At 38.7% G+C, this 19,970-nt stretch overlaps 1 protein-coding gene across 3 annotated transcripts in view; it reads right to left on the bottom strand.

Annotated features, from left to right (window-relative positions):
- NKAIN3 (sodium/potassium transporting ATPase interacting 3) overlaps positions 1-19,970 on the bottom strand; it is a 609,650-nt gene that overhangs the window by 542,884 nt on the left and 46,796 nt on the right. The window lies entirely within an intron of this gene.

Raw genomic sequence — 19,970 nt, 5'->3', positions numbered from 1 at the left:
AAGTAAAGATCCCAAGATGAGCAAGAAAACTGGAAGGGAAGAATTGACAAGGGATGTGACTTGGATATCTCAGTGAGGTTGGGAAGCAGGCGTGGCGGGAGCTGGGATCCAGGGAAAAGTATAAGACTGCAGAGGTCGGGCAGTTCCCGGTGACACTCAAGATGTGGTTGAGGGCCAGGACAGCCATCAAAAGTGGAGTTACTCCCTGGAAAAGGGTGTCTTTGGCTTCCTTCATTAAACAAGAATTTGGGAACCTCCCAGGGATTCCAGAGAGAAGTGTGGTGAGGACTGGGACAGCCAGCCCCATGGCGGTGACACTTGTTCCCCTAAAGGATTTCTCAATGACTCCAGCTGCCACAGGCCTTGACAGCTTCTCCCCTTCACAATTCGGGGCCAAGTGAGGATGCTTAATTTAATTATATCTGGCTCTGCTGGGACCCGTTCTAAAATATTAAGACTTTATTAAAGACTCAGTGAGACAAAGGGAAATTGATAGAGTAACATGAAAACCAGATATTCTTTTTTTCTTTCATTGTTTTGTTTTGTGTTGTTTTTGAATATAATTTATGCATGCAGCTTGGGGTTCCCTACTTGAAGATCTTCCTGTCTAGTTCCCTGCTCCAAGCAAGTCAGTTAGGCTCTCTACATCTTTGATCCCTCCCCTTAAAATATGACGACTGAATTGAGCCTTTCATATCTACTTCACAGGATTGCAAGAATCAGCTTCATGAGTTCAAAGGCATAGAAGTTTTTATTGTTACATATGTGCTATGTTACTACTAATTGATATTACATCTCACTAAAATAGTTTCACAAAGTATAATCTTTACTTTAAATTGTGATCTTGACTTTTACTTCCTGGAAGACATGGTAGTTTAAGCTCTAATTTTACCTGGCACATATCAAGTGATAAAAACTCATTTTTCCTGAAATTTACACACCATTCCCAAACTGCAAGCCTCAGGCCATCCATCCTCCCCAACTCCCAGTGGGAAAGTGACAGGAGCGCTCAAACTGAAATGCTCCTACTGGAGAAATAAGTCCTCCAGAAATGTGGCTGTACCTATGGTCACCATCATCATTGTCATCACTGTTAGTCGGAGCCTAGAGTTATAGCTAATGCATTTAAAAGACAAACCATAAATCCTGACCATAGTCAGATAGAAAAAGTGCTCAGACTAACTCCCTCGGACCTGAAATGGGACCAGGGGAACAGAACCCCAGTGGGCAGCACTTTAAGAAGCTATAATTCTTTATGATTCCCCAAGAGCACCAATGAGTATTTTAAATGGCTGAGTCAACAAAAATGAAGAGTAGTAGCCTAATTTCATATTCCCTAGGACTCAAAAGCCTAACTAATGGAACATCGGAGCTTTATATCCCTCTCAATATCTAGTTCATCTCTTTAAACTAGTATTTCAGTGTGAGCTTGTGATTTCAAGTTTTCCCTTTCAACCTGCACGGTTTTGGATAATCTGTCACTGGACATAGAAGTAATCGAGGCCAAGAATCATGAATCACCTCTCTTCTCCCTATTTGACTGGCATGTTTCATCTCAAAATATGCTAAAGGAGTGTACTTTTGACACACACCACTTCTTTGCTAAGAAATGGCTATTAACAAAGAAGGAAACACAATTCCTTGAAGGTTAGCAATTGGAAAGGTCTATTTGCAGTAACATATATATACTTACATATATAAGTGTGCCCACTCTGGTACACTGAACATTATCAGAAAATAAGGGCAACTATATCATCAACATATATAGATTCCCCATATGCATTGCTTGAAGCAGTACAAGATCCAGATAGTTGTTTATGTAAAGAAAAATTTCCCTGTTCCTGAAGCCATGATATATATGTTTAGTGCTGTCTTAACTTGCCCTGAAAGGGAAAACCAATCACAACATGTAAGACCAGACCAGGTCCACTGAACACATGTGCCTGTCATATGCAAAGTAGATAATTTAACTACTTGTCCACTCACTACACAGATCCTTTTCAGGCTCTCACACTCCATCACTCTAGGATGACCACACTGCCACAGTCCTGCCCAGGGTGTGCCCAGAGCGGCAGTCAGTAAATACTTGTGACATGAATGAAAATATGTGCAGTTTCTTTATTCTCTATTTTGCTTCTGGAGCCTCCTAGTCCTGCCCTCCTTCCATTTAATTAGAGCTTGGTTTTTGTAAAATCTTATCCCCTAGCTTCCTACTCTGAATTCATTCTTCCTCTCTATCTCCCAAACTCCCTCCTGGACTTAACCTCTCCCTGATTTGACACTCTGGAATGTAGACCTAGGCTCCCTTATGTAGTTTCCAGATTACTTTGTAGTCCCATAAAGTTCAACCCAACTCCTTGGCCCTACAGAAAACACCCATCGCCTATCTGCCAAGGACCCAGAGGGATCCCATAACATGAAAGAGACGTGAAGAGGAAAGAGGTATAGAATAGGTGGAGCCAGATTTCATTTCTACAATTCTATTCTGTTCAGATAAGCTATATGATACTGAGGATATAGGACACTGGACATTAAAGCAAAAAGCAGATTGTGGGGATGGTTCTCACATAGGAGATTAAATGAGGCCACACTGGAAGCTGGCTCTGAGAGGAGCATGCTAGATGTGTAAAAAGAAAGACAAGTAAGGACACCAACAATTACCGGATTTTCCACCAATGGCACTCTACAAGAAACATTAGTTCAAATGAAAAACAAAATGATTATCCTCTTAGTGCTAAAAATATACTTAACAACTTACATCATCCACTCCTAAAGATATCACGTGTATTTTCTTGTGTAATAAAAATATCTATCTCAAATTGATATTTAACATGATAATCAAATGGAAAATACTATATTGATGTGTACAGCATAACTTTTGAGAATAAAAATAATTATAAAAATTGTATGATTTTTTCCTTTGCTTTTTATTTTTCAAGTACATGAACTTGCTCAGATTCTTATTAGTAAACTTTCTAAGCTTATTCTTAATTTAGAAACTATAAAATGATGACAATGAAAGCTTTTCTAACAGAGGAAAAATAAAACACCTTGTAGTCTTTATGCAACATTTTTATGCAGATTTCATAATGTGTGTGTATTCCCTTCCTGTGTTTTAAGACATCTTTTTACCTCATAATAAGATTGCACCAAATTTGTGTCTTGCATTCTCATTTATCGCTGTGCATCAAGCATTTTTGTTTGTGGCTGCCTAGGTTTTTTACCATTATTTTAAAATGCTGCCTATTTTTCTCTGAAGAAGATATTCTATAGTTTATCTGAGTATCCCTTTTATTGTTGGGTACTTGTCTAATTTCATTTTTTAAGAAATGTCAAAATGAACAGCTTTTGGCATTCATTTATTAAGTTTCAATAATTCTCATTATTTTTTGAACTCAGTATAAAAATATCTTCATTATATTGTTGCAAATATTAATCTTTTGCTTGACTTTTTAATTTTCACCACACAATTTTTACTCTTCGTGTAATCATAGATCCTTTCTTTCGTGATTTCCCAATCTGGAAAAAATAGAGAATTCTCTTCCTGTAGAAACTGACAGCTTAAGGTAAGGTTTTATGTACATCTCTCCCTAAATTTCTAATCAGCTCCACAATACCACTTATTAAGTAATCCTCCTCCATCTTCATTTTTTTGTAATGCTTCTTTCAGTACTTACTAAATTCCAAAATATAAAGAAATATTGCTAGGAAAGCTGTCCTGTTTTAGAGCTCTCTTTTTGTGCCCAAACCAGAAAAGTCCGTGTTTAAATTAATTTGTTTTTTAATATATCTATACTAACCTAAATAACATTTCACATTTTTTTTCATTTATATATTACTACTGTTTACTTCAAGCGAACCTCAGAATAATTTCTTTGTGGGGCGCCTGGGTGGCTCAATCGCTCAGGTTGTGATCCCAGAATCCTGGGATCAAGCCCCACATTGGGCTCCTTGCTCAGCGGGGAGCCTTCTCCCTCTTCCTCTTCCTCTGCCACTCCCCCTGCTTGTGCTTTCTCTCTCTCTCTCTGTCTCTGTGTCAAATTAATAAATAAATAAATCTTTAAAAAAAAGAATAATTTCTTTGAATTTACAGAATTTACTCCTTGAGACTGTGATTTAATTTCCTTAAACGTATGAAGTAGATTACAGAGAATTTTTACTTTTTATATAATTCATATTTGCAAAAATAGAGCAATGACCAGCCTCCTTGTGTACTAAAATCTTTATTCTTTATAAGGTTTGGTAGTCTTCTCTCTGTAGAACTTCACCATTTTGGTGACGTTTACTACTATCATAATATATACTTTATTTTCTTATAGTACATTCTCTTATTCACTATAATTTATATTTCATAATGATTTCTTTATTAAAGGAGCTTCAAAATCTGGCTGAGGAGAAAAGAAAGCACACATTTAAGGATCATATTAATGATTCAATGGATCAAAAATGCTCAGAGCACTTTCTGACCCCATCTCACACTCTCTGCCCCACCAGAAATGTTCCTTGCTAGCTGTCTTCTCTAAACATTTTAAAATTATTTATATGAAAAAGTATTTTGCCATTTTCCCCATCTGATGTCAAGCACTAAAATTAGGATAAATTCTAGAAATTATAATAAAAAGACTTACTTTAACTAAATAGGATTTTTATACTTTTATTTATCCCAAATGTAATATTTTTATTTCACGACTTCATTTATTTTTATTACTAGAACTATATATTTTGAACCTGGTAATAATAGGTTAAAGTTGACCATGATTTTTATTTTTTTTTATAATTAGAAATAAAACTTTTTACTGAAGTCTGTCTTTGCTTTTCCATTTGAGTGGATAATCTCATTACGATCCATACCTAACTTTATTTAATTATTGTTCCCCAGATAGAGATAAGTGATATATCAGTAGGATTATAATTTCATTTGTTGCTTCTTCTTTAATTTAATTTTGTTTATACATCTGTTCCAAAAGGGTTCTTCTTGTCTATTTTGAATTAAAATAATATAATTATGTTCCAGGTTATTATAACTTTTTTTTTCATTTTTATTGCATAGCCACTTCTCAGGAGGGCTTCCCCCCACCCCTGCCAACCCACATATACAGACACCATAGCCACCACCACACATACAAACTAGGGTCCAAATGGATGATACGAATGTTGCTTCCAGTCAACAGCAGCAACCTGTTACAGCTACTACAGGAGGTGAACATCATTTAGCCACACAGATCCTACCAGTGAAAGGGAAGTGACTCTTTTTCTCATTATGGTTTTCAACACAGATAGCACCATCATTCCTCAAATCTCTATTTTACAATTTCCTGATCCACACTCATGTTCAAAGTAGCACATTTTTTAGTTTAGAATAAACCCCAAATTGATAACAAAGTAGTGTTTCATTTTAAATGAAGAAAAACGTGGCAAAAGCAATGAAATAAAGCCTCTCCACATCCACATATTGTTCAATTAGTGTCACATTTCTAAGAGGAACTAAAAAACCCTTCTTTTAATATACCATCTATGAACATTTTCATAAAGGTCTGTTACATAAAGGCATAAAGGACACAACACAACCTAGCATATTTCATAGATTTTGTTTTGAATTACCATTAACTCCTAAATTCACAAAATGTGTCTCTAAAGTGATCTTGAATATAGGTCATATCTATACATGAAAAACTACAGTGATAAAATAAAAATTGATTTAAGCTAAACCTTTCTGTGAAGGCAGAAAAAGCCCTTCTGCACCTGTTACCTCAAGTTCTCGATCTGAGGAGCCTTGACTCCAGCAAGGTGACAGGACACTCAGTCTCCCTGGAAGACAGACTTGTGTAAACAGGGGACGAGGACTTCGAAGTCTGTGGTCAGGCGTTGTCCTTGTGGCCGGGCCACGGAACCACTGCGTGGGGCTCCATTTCCTACAAAAACAGGCCCATGACAGGGCTTCATCTGGGCACCAGCCACCCTGACGCCCTGCCCCACAGAACGCAAAGGTAATGCAAGTGACTATGGACAAGATGGGAGGTTCTTCTCTTCACCAAGTGTGTTCAGTGCTAATTCCATAAACCAAACCAAACCGAACCAAATCAAAACAGAAGAAAAAAAAAAAACAAATGCATAAAGGTGAAAAATGATAGAATTGTAAAATACTTTCCACAAATCCCAAAACATTTTACGAACAAGAGAGAGAAAGGACCAAATCAAACACTTACTCGACTTTGGTAGCAATTTAATGTTAGTACACAAAACCCTGACGGCTTAGCTGTATGAGATGGGCATGGGTTCCTCAACTTGGAGAAGCTATGTCTTCAGAACACAGGGAAAACATTCTCTTCTCGTCCCTAAACTTCTCCTCATTCATTCATCTATATGTCAAGTATTTACTGAGTACCCACTGTGTCGCCAGGACTCTGTGAGTGATAGGGATCTCGTGGTGAGAGAGCAGACAGTCCCCTATGCATATGGATTGCTCCTGGTCTTGGAGGTCCATGCAGTCCACTGAATAAATATGTAGCTAAAGTTAGGAAAATGCCATGGAGGACAAAAATAAGGTTAGAAAGTAAGAGAAGGCTTCTCTAGAAAAAGTGACATTACAATGACCCCTAAAAACAAAGAGTAGGGGAACTGACTGTTTGGAGGAGTAGCACATAGGAAGGCCCCGGGTAGAAAGAGCATGGGACTTTTCAGGACAGGAAAAAAAAGCCAATGTGGCTGCAGCCAAGCAGACAGAGGGAGGTCAGGCTATAGGGGAAGGCAGGGAGCAGACAATCTCGGTTATAGACTGGGGCTTAGCATCTTAACTGGGGTAGGAAGTTGCTGGCAGAATCCGACCTGAGCTATTCTTGGAAAGGGCACCCTGGCTGCCAAATGGAGAATAAGAGGAGATAGAGCAGTCTATTTAGCAGATGCTAGCAGTGGTCTAGCAAGGGGTGGTGGCTTATCACAGGCTAATGATTATGGTAATGGAGTAGAGCAAATACATTCAAGAGCCACTGGGAGATGGAATCTAAAAGATTTGCTGATGGATCAGGTATGAGAGGTGAGGGGCAGTGTGAGGCTCTCGGATTTCTGTCATGAGCAACAGCGTGGGAACAGGTGCCAGAGATGGAAGAATTGGCTGAAGACATTGACATGGGTGACAGGGAGGGGATCAAGGGCTATGCTTTGGAATTCTTACATTCGAGAGGCCAGTGAGGAAGTGGACAGCTAACGGGCTGCAGGGATCAGGAAGGAAGGGTTGGACCAGGGAAGTGAATTTTGGAGGTAGAGGGCACGTGAAGAGAGGACAGCAGGTGACAAGATATGAAGTAAGAGAGAAGGCTGCCTCCGGGACTGATCCTTGCCATGTGATCACACGCAGACATCGTGTGCAGCGATCCTGCAAGGACAGAAAGTGAAAAATAGCACCACGGAAGTTAATTAAACAGGGAGCTCAAGGAAAATGGTCGAGTGTGGCAAAATGAAGAATGAAAGGTGAATATTAGACTTTGCAATAAGAAAGCCATACGCAGGAGCCACTTCAGTAGAATATCAGGAGTGGAAACCTATTATGTGGATTGAAGAATAAACTGGAAGAGAGTGAAGGTAAATGTCAAAATATGTAGAGGTAGATTTTTAGAAGAATACCCTGGAAATATTCTTATAATGTAGAGCATAGGACATTGTGGTTTTTTTGAATGGGAGATTAAGGCATATTTATACATCAAGAAGAATTTAAAAAGTAGAAAGGGAGAGAACTGGAGAGAAAACACACCCACCTGAGAAACCAGAAGCTATGGGATCAAGAGTAGAGAGATGCCACCCTTGGAAAGGTGGGCTCAGAGGTAAAAAGGGGGAAAATATAGCAATAGATGGTGGGGAGATGGGGAATTTGGTGGCTTCCATTTTCTCACTTGGTAAATGTATGGAAGGTGTGAAGGTGGAGGGTGGGGCAGAAGGATGAGACAGGAAAGTCAAGAAGGTTTGCAAAAGGTGGACAATGCATGGAAGTCACCGCAGTTTGGGAATTCACAGAAAGATTGAATACTGTGGTGAAATGGGTGAGAGGAAATTTATACCAGCACCAAGATGCTCATTTTGCTGCAGCCACCTCTATTTCCTTTCTAAATTAATAGCATTTATCACCCACCCAGGCACTGGACATGAATGCTTGGGGTCATCCTGACCGTCCCTCTGCATGAACTTCTCATCAACCCTACGCATTCAAACTCCAAACCGCCCAGTCCCATGGCCGTTGAACTTGTTCAGGCCCTCAATATTGCCCACACCGACAAGGGCAGTAACGTTCAGCTTCCCATCCTCCAGGCTCTCTTCTCCCTTGACATCGTTCCCCAACCCCACTACTTTATTCACCACAGCCGCTGGAACTGTTCACTGCAACACTGGCTTATTTCTATACTTCTTTGTTACCCCTTTCTCCTGGAATTCCCTTTCTCCTTCTGGGCAAAGTTAATTTACTCCCTCATTTCCAGTCTTAGTGCTTCTATGTGTCCGGCTCCTCGTCAGACTGTGCGTTCTTCAAAAAAAAGATCAAATGTTCACTTCTGTGTCACCAATGTCCAGCAGACAGGACCAGCTACAAAATTTGCAGCACCTAGTGCAAAATGAAAATGCGGGCCCCTTGTTAAAAATTATTAAGAATCTCAAAATGGCAACTTCAGATCATTAAAGTAAGCGTGGCGCCTGGACAGCCATGCAAGTCACAGAGCCACGAAGCCAGCCCTACAAGTCAAGGACCTGAAGCATAGCGTGTTCAAGGAATCACTGATGCGTAAATAGAGAACTTAATGAGAACTAAATGCATTTAGATATAATGCCTCATCGAGTAAGGCGGTATTATGGTACATAGAGCCCTAGATTTGATCTGTGATACAAACTGGCCGTCTGATCTTGGATAACTTTTTTGATCTTGACTTTCCCAATCTCTAAAATGAGAAGATCGCATTAGACAGCTTTTCACCCATACTTTCAAAATTCTAGAATCCATAAATGTGCTCAAGTCTCAGCTCATTTGACAAGCTCTCCTGCTAGCAAAGAAAAAGAAGAAAGAGGAGGAGGAGGAAGAAGAGGAGAAAGAGAAGAAAAACAAGAAGAAAACGAAGAAACGAGTGAATTTCAGAATACCCAGGTGATCTTCTTTATTTATAAACTCAGTATCTTTTAGGAGCTTTAAGGGTCCCATTCAAACAACAACAATGAGAATTTTAAATGAATCTTAAGGCATGAACTTGTAATTAAACAAGAAGGTTCAAAAACTGAGGCTCAACCGGAACTAAACCCACACTTATGTGGTCAATTAATATATGACAAGGGAGGTAAGAATATCCAATAGAGGAAGGACAGGCTCTCCAATAAATGATGCTGGGAAAACTGGACAGCTGCATGCAAAAGAATGAAACTGGACCTCTATCTTCTACCATACACAAAAATAAACTCAAAATGGAATAAACTTAAATGTGAGACCTGAAACCATAAAACCCCATAAGAAAATATACACAGTGATCACTTTGACATCAGCCTTTTCTAGATATGTCTCCTCAGGCAGGGGAAACAAAGGCAAAAATAAACTATTGGGACCACACCAAAATAAAAAGCTTTTTCACAGTGAAGGAAACCATCAACAAAACAAAAGGCAACGTACTCAATGGGAGAAGATATTTTAAATGACATATCTGATAAGGGGTTAAATCCAAAATATATAAAGGACTTACACAACTCAACACCAAAAAAATAAATAATGCGATTGAAAATGGGCAGAGGTCTACACAATATTTGTTCTTCCAATCCATTTCTTTGTGTCTTCCTCAATTTCCTTCATCAATATTTTATACTTTTCTGAGTACAGATTCTTTGCCTCCTTGGTTAGATTTATTCCTAGGTATCTTATGGTTTTGGGTGCAATTGTAAATGGGATCGACTCCTTCATTTCTCTTCCTTTTGTCTTGTTGTTGGTGTATAGAAATGCAACTGATTGCTGTGCACTGATTTTATATCCTGCCACCTTACTGAATTCCTGTATGAGTTCTAGCAGTTTTGGGGTGGAGTCTTTTGGGTTTTCCACATAAAGTATCATATCATCTGCAAAGAGTGAGAGTGTGACTTCTTCTTTGCCAATTTGGATGGCTTTTATTTCTTTTTGTTGTCCGATTGCTGTGGCTAGGACTTCTAGTACTATGTTGAATAGCAGTGGTGATAGTGGACATCCTTGCCATGTTCCTGACCTTAGGGGGAAAGCTCTCAGTTTTTCCCCATTGAGAATGATATTCGCTGTGGGTTTTGCATAGATGGCTTTTATGATATTGAAGTATGTACCCTCTATCCCTATACTCTGAAGAGTTTTAATTAAGAAAGGATGCTGTACTTTGGCAAGTGCTTTTTCTGCATCTATTGAGAGGTTCTTATTCTTTCTTTTATTAATGTATTGTATCACATTGATTGATTTGCAGATGTTGAGCCAACCTTGCAGCCCGGGAATAAATCCTGCTTGGTCATGGTGAATAATCCTTTTAATGTACTGTTGGATCCTATTAGCTAGTATTTTGGTGAGAATTTTTGCATCCATGTTCATCAGGGATATTGGTCTGTAATTCTCCTTTTTGATGGGGTCTTTGTCTGATTTGGGGATCAAGGTAATGCTGGCCTCATAAAATGAGTTTGGAAGTTTTCCTTCCATTTCTATTTTTTTGGAACAGTTTCAGAAGAATAGGTATTAATTCTGCTTTAAATGTTTGGCAGAATTCCCCTGGGAAGCCATCTGGCCCTGGGCTCTTGTTTGTTGGGAGATTTTTGATTACTGCTTCAATTTCCTTAGTGGTTATGGGTCTGTTATTGTGAAGATGTCAATGCTACCTAGAGCAATCTACACATTTAATGCAATCCCTATCAAAATACCAAACACTTTTTTCAAAGAAATGGAACAAATAATCCTAAAATTTGTATGGAACCAGAAAAGACCCCAAATAGCCAGAGGAATGTTGAAAAAGAAAAGCAAAGCTGGTGGCATCACAATTCCAGGCTTCAAGCTCTATTACAAAGCTGTAATCATCAAGACAGTATGGTACTGGCACAAAAACAGACACATAGATCAGATCAGTGGAACAGAACAGAGAGCCCAGAAATGGACCCTCAACTCTATGGTCAACTAATCTTTGACAAGGCAGGAAAGAATGTCCAGTGGAAAAAAGACAGTCTCTTCAACAAATGGTGTTGGGAAAACTGGACAGCCACATGCAGAAGAATGAAACTGGACCATTTCCTTACACCACACACAAAAATAGACTCAAAATGGATGAAAGACCTAAATGTGAGATAGGAGTCCATCAAAATCCTAGAGAAGAACACAGGCAGCAACCTCTTTAACCTCAGCTACAGCAACTTCTTCCTAGAAACATCACCAAAGGCAAAGGAAGCAAGGGCAAAAATGAACTATTGGGACTTCATCAAGATAAAAAGCTTTTGCACAGCAAAGGAAACAGTCAACAAAACCAAAAGGCAACTGACAAAATGGGAGAAGATGCAGATAAAGGGCTAGTATCTAAAATCTATAAAGAACTTAGCAAACTCAACACCCAAAGAACAAATAATCCCATCAAGAAATGAGCAGAAGACATGAACAGACATTTCTGCAAAGAAGACATCCAAATGGCCAACAGGAACATGAAAAAGTGCTCAACATCGCTCGGCATCAGGGAAATCCAAATCAAAACCTCAATGAGATACCACCTCACACAAGTCAGAATGGCTAAAATTAACAAGTCAGGAAACGACAGATGTTGGCGAGGATGCAGAGAAAGGGGAACCCTCCTACACTGTTGGTGGGAATGCAAGCTGGTCTAGCCAGTCTGGAAAAGTATGGAGGTTCCTCAGAAAGTTGGAACTAGAGCTACCCTACAATTCAGCAATTGCACTACTGGGTATTTACCCCAAAGATACAAATGTAGGGATCCAAAGGGGTACATGCACCCCAATGTTTATAGTAGCAATGTCCACAATAGTCAAACTATGGAAAGAGCCTAGATGTCCATCAACAGCAGAATGGATAAAGAAGATGTGGTATATATATGGTATATATATACACAACGGAATATTATGCAGCCATCAGAAAAAAACGAAATCTTGCCATTTGCAATGATGTGGATGGAACTAGAAGGTATTATGCTAAGCAAAATAAGTCAATCAGAGAATGACATGTATCATATGACCTCACTGATATGAGGAATTCTTAATCTCAGGAAACAAACTAGGGTTGCTGGAGTGGTGGGGGGTGGGAGGGATGGGTGGCTGGGTGATAGACATTGCGGAGGGTGTGTGCTATGGTGAGTGCTGTGAATTGTGTAAGACTGTCAAATCACAGACCTGTACCTCTGAAACAAATAATACATTATATGTTAAAAAAAGAAGATAGTAGGAAGGGAAAAATGAAGGGGGAAATCGGAGAGGGAGATGAACCATGAGAGACTATGGATTCTGAGAAACAAACTGAGGGTTCTAGAGGGGAGGGAGTTGGGGTGATGGGTTAGCCTGGTGATGGGTATCAAAGAGGGCACGTATTGAATGGAGCACTGGGTGTTATACGCAAACAATGAATCATGGAACACTACATCAAAAACTAATGATGTAATGTATGGTGATTAACATAACATAATAAAATAAAATTTAAAAAAAAAGAAGAAGAAGCCAGAAGATGTTGGAGCACTGCCTTCAAAACTATAAATAAAAACCATTTCAATAAAAAAAATGGGAAGAGGACCTGAATAGAAATTTTTCAAAGAAGAATACAGATGGCCAATAGATACATGAAAACATACCCAACATTACTAATCATCAAGGAAATATAAATCAAAACGATGAAAAAATAATAATAAATTTTTAAAAAACAACAATGACATATCACTTTACACCTGTCATTATGACTAGAGTCAAAAAAGGCAAGAAATATCAAGGGTTGGTGAGGACATGGAGAAAAAGGAACCCTCTTGTCCTGTTGGTGGGAATGCAAATTTGTGTGGACACTGTGGAAAACACTATGGAGGTTCTTCAAAAAATTAAAAATAGAACTACCATATGATCTCGTAATTCCACTACTGAGTATTTGCCCTAAGAAAACAAAAATACTAATTCCTAAAGATATATGCACTCTTTTGTTCATTACTTACAGCATTACTTACAATAGCCAAGATACAGAAGCAGCCTAAGTGTCCATTGCTGGGTGAATGGATAAAGAAGATGTGGTATAAGATACAATGGAATATTATCCACCATAAAAAAAGAGCGAGCTCTTGCCATTTGCAACAACACGGATGGACCTAGAGGTTATTATGCTAGAGGAAACAAGTCAGACAGAGAAAGACAAATATGGTATGATTTCACTTATAGGTGGAATAAAAAAAAAAGAGTAAACAAACATAAAGCAGAAACAAATCCGTAAGTACAGAGAACAAACTGACAGTTGCTAGAGGGGAAGAGGGTGAGGGGATGGGCAAAATGAGTGAAAGGGAAAAAGGGGTACAGACTGCTGGTTATGGAATGATTAAGTCATGAGGATGAAAGGTACAGCATAGGGAATATAGTCAATAGTATTGTAATAGCATCGTATTGTGACAGATGGGAGCTACACTTGTGAGCACAGCATAACATGTAGAGTTGTCAAATCACTGTTATATACCTGAAACAACATAGCATGGTGTGTCAACCACACTTCATTTAAAAACATACAACCAAAACAATGAGGCTCAGGTAGACAAAAGCGAAGATAGAGGCATGACTTAAGTCGGGCAATATTCTGGTTTTCTGAATGCTTGCGGTGAGCTTCACAGGGTGGCAGGCTTTGCAAATGCAAAGACAATTCCATGTCCTGAACTCAAGAAATTTGCAATCTGGATTTCTGCACATCTGAACAGATATGGTTTTCCTCCCCAGGCTTTGTACTGAAAGATGAGTGTTTGGGCCCTCTTTATCCACTTAACAATAAGGAAAAGAACAATTCGATGCTGTGGTTAAAAGCATGGAAGCCAGTACAGTGCTTGGGTTAAGGGCTTAGACTCTGGAAATCAAACGGCCACTCCTTGTCTTGAACAAGCTACATATTAACCAGAAGCCTTAGTTGTTGAGGTGGTAAATATCTGCACCTTCCTCTAGGAACTAGTTTAAAAACTGAGTGAGAGAAAGACTGCAAAGTACATTGCACCAAACACGTGTTAGTTTATATTTTTCCTGTAACCACTAGGCATGCATAAATTAATAATCATAGAGAAACTATTTGAAAACCTCACTCGACATACTCCTGAGATCTACTTCATATGTGATGTGTGATCTAGGCTGGCCAGCTAGATTATCTTGTGCTCAATAATTAAACCAATTTCTGTTCTCTTGGCCTAAACATACTAGCTGTCTGGGTTAATTTCATAATGTTCTATTTTACACAGAGCTAGATATAATTAAAAGAAAATTCACAAAAAGGTTTTCTTAAAATAGTCTCAGTGTATTTCGAGTGAAATATGACCCTCAAACTATCTTCTATTTTCCTAATAAATCTTTCTCATCAATACCAGTTTACTGCCACATAAAATAAAGAGGAGCCATTGATGAAATTTTTACTAAAGTAATAACTATATAAACAAATCTTAAAAACTTAAAACCCTTTCTTACCTTTAAATTTTGGTTTATTCCCACCCCCTCAAAAAAACAAAAACAAAACAAGCACTTTTAAAAAAGTAAAACTGCCCGGCTCTAGTAAAATAATACCCTCTCCTCCGCAGTATTTGATTCAGGAAATAAATATCTCTGTAACAGTACTGAGGGCTGACAGGCGACACCAGACATCTTTTAGCAGAAAGTGCTCTTAGGACATACATGGTTCTTAGAATTTATTTTTCATTTTGAGGGAAGTCTATAAAGATTAATATTTCTAAGTATTTAGGGAGCCAAAAAAAGGGGAAAAATATAATTTGCTGTGTTATATTCTAAACACTTCCAAATTTTCAATGAAAGGGATAAGAAATTAGATATTTCTCACTGTTTGTAAGGGACACTCATTAATGCTGAAAAAATATTTCTTCCTAACAATCATATTTAAACTTATAATACACTCTGGCTGAGGTTACTCTCATGAAAATAAAAGATGGGCAGGTTGAAAATGCAAGTTGATGATTATTAGCTTGTTTTTTAAATTCAAAAATATCTTTACAAGGCTATTTTAATAAACTCCAAAGGATTTTGTAATTATTTTGTTCCACTGTTTTACAGTGATAAATAGTATTTAATTTTGTTACATCAAATACTGTTTGAGATAAGAAACAGATTAGTGAGTGGGCAGATTAACCATTTTATTGTAATGGAATCCGGTGGGGAAAAGTCTTTTGACTGAATAGGGAGAAAGTCCATTATAGTCACTTTGCTTCAAAAGGAATCTTGTACAAATTCAATCTAGAAAGACTTTTAAAAAGGTAGACGAAAGCGATTTTATTTTTCAATGTATGATGCTATTGTAACAACTCACAAATATTTACATACATTCTAGTTCCCCTAATTGATGAACATCTGTGGACAGATGGCCTTTCCATAGCAATTGGACACCAAAGGTATTTATTTTCTCTCCTCTGGATGCAGATTTGCAAATTTACAAGTCTAACACAATTTCTCTAACACTCAACTGTGAAAATTCAAGTTTTCAATCACTTGAAAAAACTCTTCTCCTTTCTTGATATTTTTGAAGATGTTAATTGCAATAACTGTAGAATACCTCTAATTTTTTACTCCAGTAAATATTCTATATCCATCCCTGAATATGATGAACTCAAAGATTTCCAAACACAGCCACGTGGAATTTCTTTTAAATGCCTACTTGGGATAGCACTTTCAAAGTTCCCATCGCATTCAATCCCCTTACAAATTAGTGATGGTTCATGATGAAACGGGCTGTAGATAGTTCACACTGATACATTTAATTTAGTTAGTCAAACACGTTTCCTGCAGTTGTGTTCACATGGCTGCCTCCTGTAACTTATTCAAACTCTTCCTATTTCTCCTTTTTCCACCTTTAACTGTATCCCAGCAGGAAATAACAGCAAGTTACTCAGCCTCCATTTCTTCAATTTCTCCATGAAGGAGTCCTCATATAAAAAGTATTCTTTTCTCCAAACATAAAAATATCTTTAGCCCCAAATGGAATTTTACAAATTACAGCAAACATTAAGACAAGGCAATTTTGCTCTAGTCAAAGCTGAGGTGCTTTCTGAAATGACTTGATGTAGTCTTGCAGATCAACCAAAAATATGTACTAGCTTAATTCGCCAATGTGCACGTTGATCTTGGCTAAAGCAGAACATTTACATTGGGTGTGAGGTTACTAAGAGCATAACTCCATGGAAGCATAGATTTGCATGTCTTTGTCTTGTTCACTGCTGTATCCTCAGTACATAGAGGTTTGATGGCCCAAAGAAACTACTCAATAAACCCTGTGGAATACATAAGTAAATAAAATTGATCGAAAAAGTCTCGAAAAAAAGCCTTTAAAAAACTGTGAAAATTTTTATTTTATGTCTAGTAGACTTACCAACCAAAGAGGGTAGCTAGAAAGATAGAATTGTGGGCGCCTGGGTGGCTCAGTTGGTTAAGTAAGCAACTGCCTTCGGCTCAGGTCGTGATCCTGGAGTCCCGGGATCGAGTCCCACATCGGGCTCCCTGCTCAGCGGGGAGTCTGCTTCTCCCTCTGACCCTCTTCCCTCTCATGCTCTCTCTCATTCTCTCTCTCTCAAATAAATAAAATCTTTAAAAAAAAAAAAAAAAAGAAAGATAGAATTGTGCTCTAAAAATCTTACACAGAGAATTACGGGACCATGGAAATTAAAGTGCAACGCCCTCACCCTCTCCTCCAATATGGCAACTTTTCCAGAGCCTATGGTTTCTGGGTTTGTGGGCAGTGAGGGAGGCCTTGGGCTATTCTAACGTCTATGAAAATGGCTGGTAGAAAATTTCATCCCCATTCTCAGGCAGAGATCAGCATTAAGTAGCATGAATTTGGCCCGCAGAGACCTATAGGCCCCTAGGGGAAGAGTGGGATCAGCTCCCCACAAGAGGATCACGTCGTCCTGACCTTCTGAGGAGCAACAAGTCGCTGAACCAGTCGGCTGAGTGCCCCCAACTCCGGAAGCAGTGAGATTTCAAGGAGACCGGGGACATGGGGAACAGGAAAGCTCCTTCCAGGAAGGAGAATGGCCAAAGTGTTTCAACATTTCCTTTCCTTCATTTACAGAAAACCAGTACTTGGAATATCTGAACAACAAGCAAAGAAAATGAGCAAAACCACACACACACACACACACACACACACACACACACACACACACACACCACCAGACCCATTAAGGGGGTCCCATGGCAGAAACAGGAATATATACCCAGTGAAATAGAGTTCCTGGAAAAGATAGAAAAATTTCATAAAAAAAACTAAAAGCACTAAAAAGATTCAGGAGCACCACAAAGATGTTCTTCAGCTAACAACAATCATTTTCTAATTTGACATCTACCAGATGAATATAAGGAGAGTATGGTTGTTTGAGACCCAAATTAGACCCACAGATCAACTGAAAAAATATGTTAAGTTTAAAAAAATTACTAATACACATATACACATGCTATTTATATACATACATACAGAGAGAGAGAGAGAGACTAGAGAAGAGATACAGAAGATTTAACCTAAAACACAAAGAGTTTCAGAAAGAGAAAAAGAAACAGTTGGGAGAGCCATAGTTATTAAACAAATAATGGAAATATAATTTCTTAATCTAAGAATGAAAACAAGAGAAAAGAGATCAGGCAAATTCTGGTGAAAATTTCTTAAACTTCAACAATAGGGAATATCTTACAATGTTCCAGGCAGAAAGAAAAAGCCATCTACAAAGGAGATAATACAAGAGTGTCATCTGACTATGTTTTCAACTCTATAGTCTCAAGTCAGCGGGATACCCTTCACTATCTACTGAAATGAGAGAATGAAACTCAAAATCTTATACCATTTATGTGTCAGAGTAAAAGGAAGATATTGGAGAACAGCAAAATTCAGGTAGTACATCATCCACGTTCTTCACAGGAGAAAAATACCTAAATCAATTTAAGGGGATAACAAATGAAAGAGAATAGAGATGTAAAGATAGGGTAACAGAGGAAAGCAGGCCCTGATTTCTGGTAGCTCAGAGCCAGGTCTCGGCATTCTCCCATTGAACACAAACAATCTCACAGCACATGAGCATCAGACAAAGCCCTTCTGTCCTTGATGGTCACGTCAAAAACAAGACCACTCTGTATTCATGTCCGAACTCAGACCAAAAGATGAACATGGTCCAAACCAGAAAAGAGCAGACATCTTCTTTTCCCAGCTAATACCAGTGATGTCTGCTACTCTGCCAATTATATCTGAAGCTTCACTCACACCTACCCTCCTTGAAGATAAGAGTTTTTAAGATGCCCAATATTAGAACTACACCTGTTCCTTGCAGTATCCAACCCACTTCCTTAAGCCATCCCCCAAATCCCTAAACAGAAACCCGAATTCTATAAATCCTTTCTACCATCCTCTAAGGCTCCCCATGGTTTCCTATGTTATCAGCTGCCTCATTGTCATAAACAATAAATTCAACTTGCTCAACTACAGGTGTATCCCTGGTGGTCTCCAGCGGAGTGACATTGACACTGAGGATAAAGAGAAGAGGAAACAGTAGTGAGCAAGGAACTCTCCCCTTTATAAAAATGGGAAAAGATAAACTGACTGGGAATTTGTAAAAAAGAAGCTTAATATAAATAACCTTGAAGTTGAAGAGATATACTGCAAGGGAAAGTCTATTAGGGTAGAATTAAGAGTGGCAAACTATTTCAGTAAACCCTAAAATTGTTGAGGGTAGGAAGACTGGTGTACCTCAGGGTAGAGAAAACTGGAAAAGTAAAAGCAATGCAAATGATCTCATGAGGAGGGCAGGCAGAGGAAAGGATAACTTTATAACAAATATATTTTCATTTATGCAACAACTATGCATTAATTGCCTTACTGTACACAAGTTACTTTTCCAAGTACCCCAGATACAACAATAAATGAAGCCATACAGTTTTTGCCCTCGTGGAGCTTTTATTATATTAGGGAAAGACAACAAATAAAATATACACATAATGTGTTTTCATATGGTAAAGATGTCTGAAGAAAAATAAAACTGGATAAGGAACCAGAATATGATGGGAGATGCTCTTGTAAATACTCTGTTGAAGCAACAATCCAGCAGAGACCTGAATAGAGTCAGGAAGTACCACACGTACCTGGGGTAGTTTAGGAAGGCAGAAGAAAAAGTGAGAGTAAATGTTCCTGAATTGACTATTCCTGTGTTTTATTTTTTTAATATTTTATTTATTTATTTGAGAGAGAGAGCACAAGAGGGGAGAGGGGCGGAGGGAAAGGGGCAGAGAGAGACAGACTCCTCACTGAGCAGGGAGCCCCATGCAGGGCTCCATCCCAGGACCCTGGGATCATGACCTGAGCCGAAGGCAGACACTTAACTGACTGAGCCACCCAGGTGCCCCTCTTGCTGTGTTTTGTAACAGCAAGAAGCCTAGTGAGGCTGGAGCACGGTGACAATGGGGAAAGGTTAACAAGACAAGAGAGAAGCCAGGGACCAGGTCATGCAGGATTTTGGATTTTGAACAAACAGAGCATTTTCTTACAGAACAAGAAATCATACACTCGGCAGCTACATTGGTCCAGTTGCCCAGAATCTATGCCAAGCTGTTTTCTAACCTTTCTCTTCCTCTACCCTTAGAACACTGACTCTTCGTTGTCTTCATTCTCCATTACCTCGCAGCAGATAGGGTTGCTGCAGCTCATGGAATCATGTCCTCACACTAGAGGCCAAGCAGGAATGAGGCAGAAATGTAAAAGCTTTCTCTCCCCAAGATCTGTGGGGTTTTCTTCTTCTTTTTTTAATCAGAAAAGG

This window comes from Callorhinus ursinus, unplaced genomic scaffold (assembly GCF_003265705.2).
Source record: "Callorhinus ursinus isolate GAN/ISIS: 27379988/994484 unplaced genomic scaffold, GSC_fseal_2.0 scaffold5, whole genome shotgun sequence".
Classification (NCBI taxonomy): Eukaryota; Metazoa; Chordata; class Mammalia; order Carnivora; family Otariidae; genus Callorhinus; species Callorhinus ursinus.
Note: the sequence above shows the minus strand (reverse complement) of the source record. Positions and strands in the feature narration are given on the sequence as shown.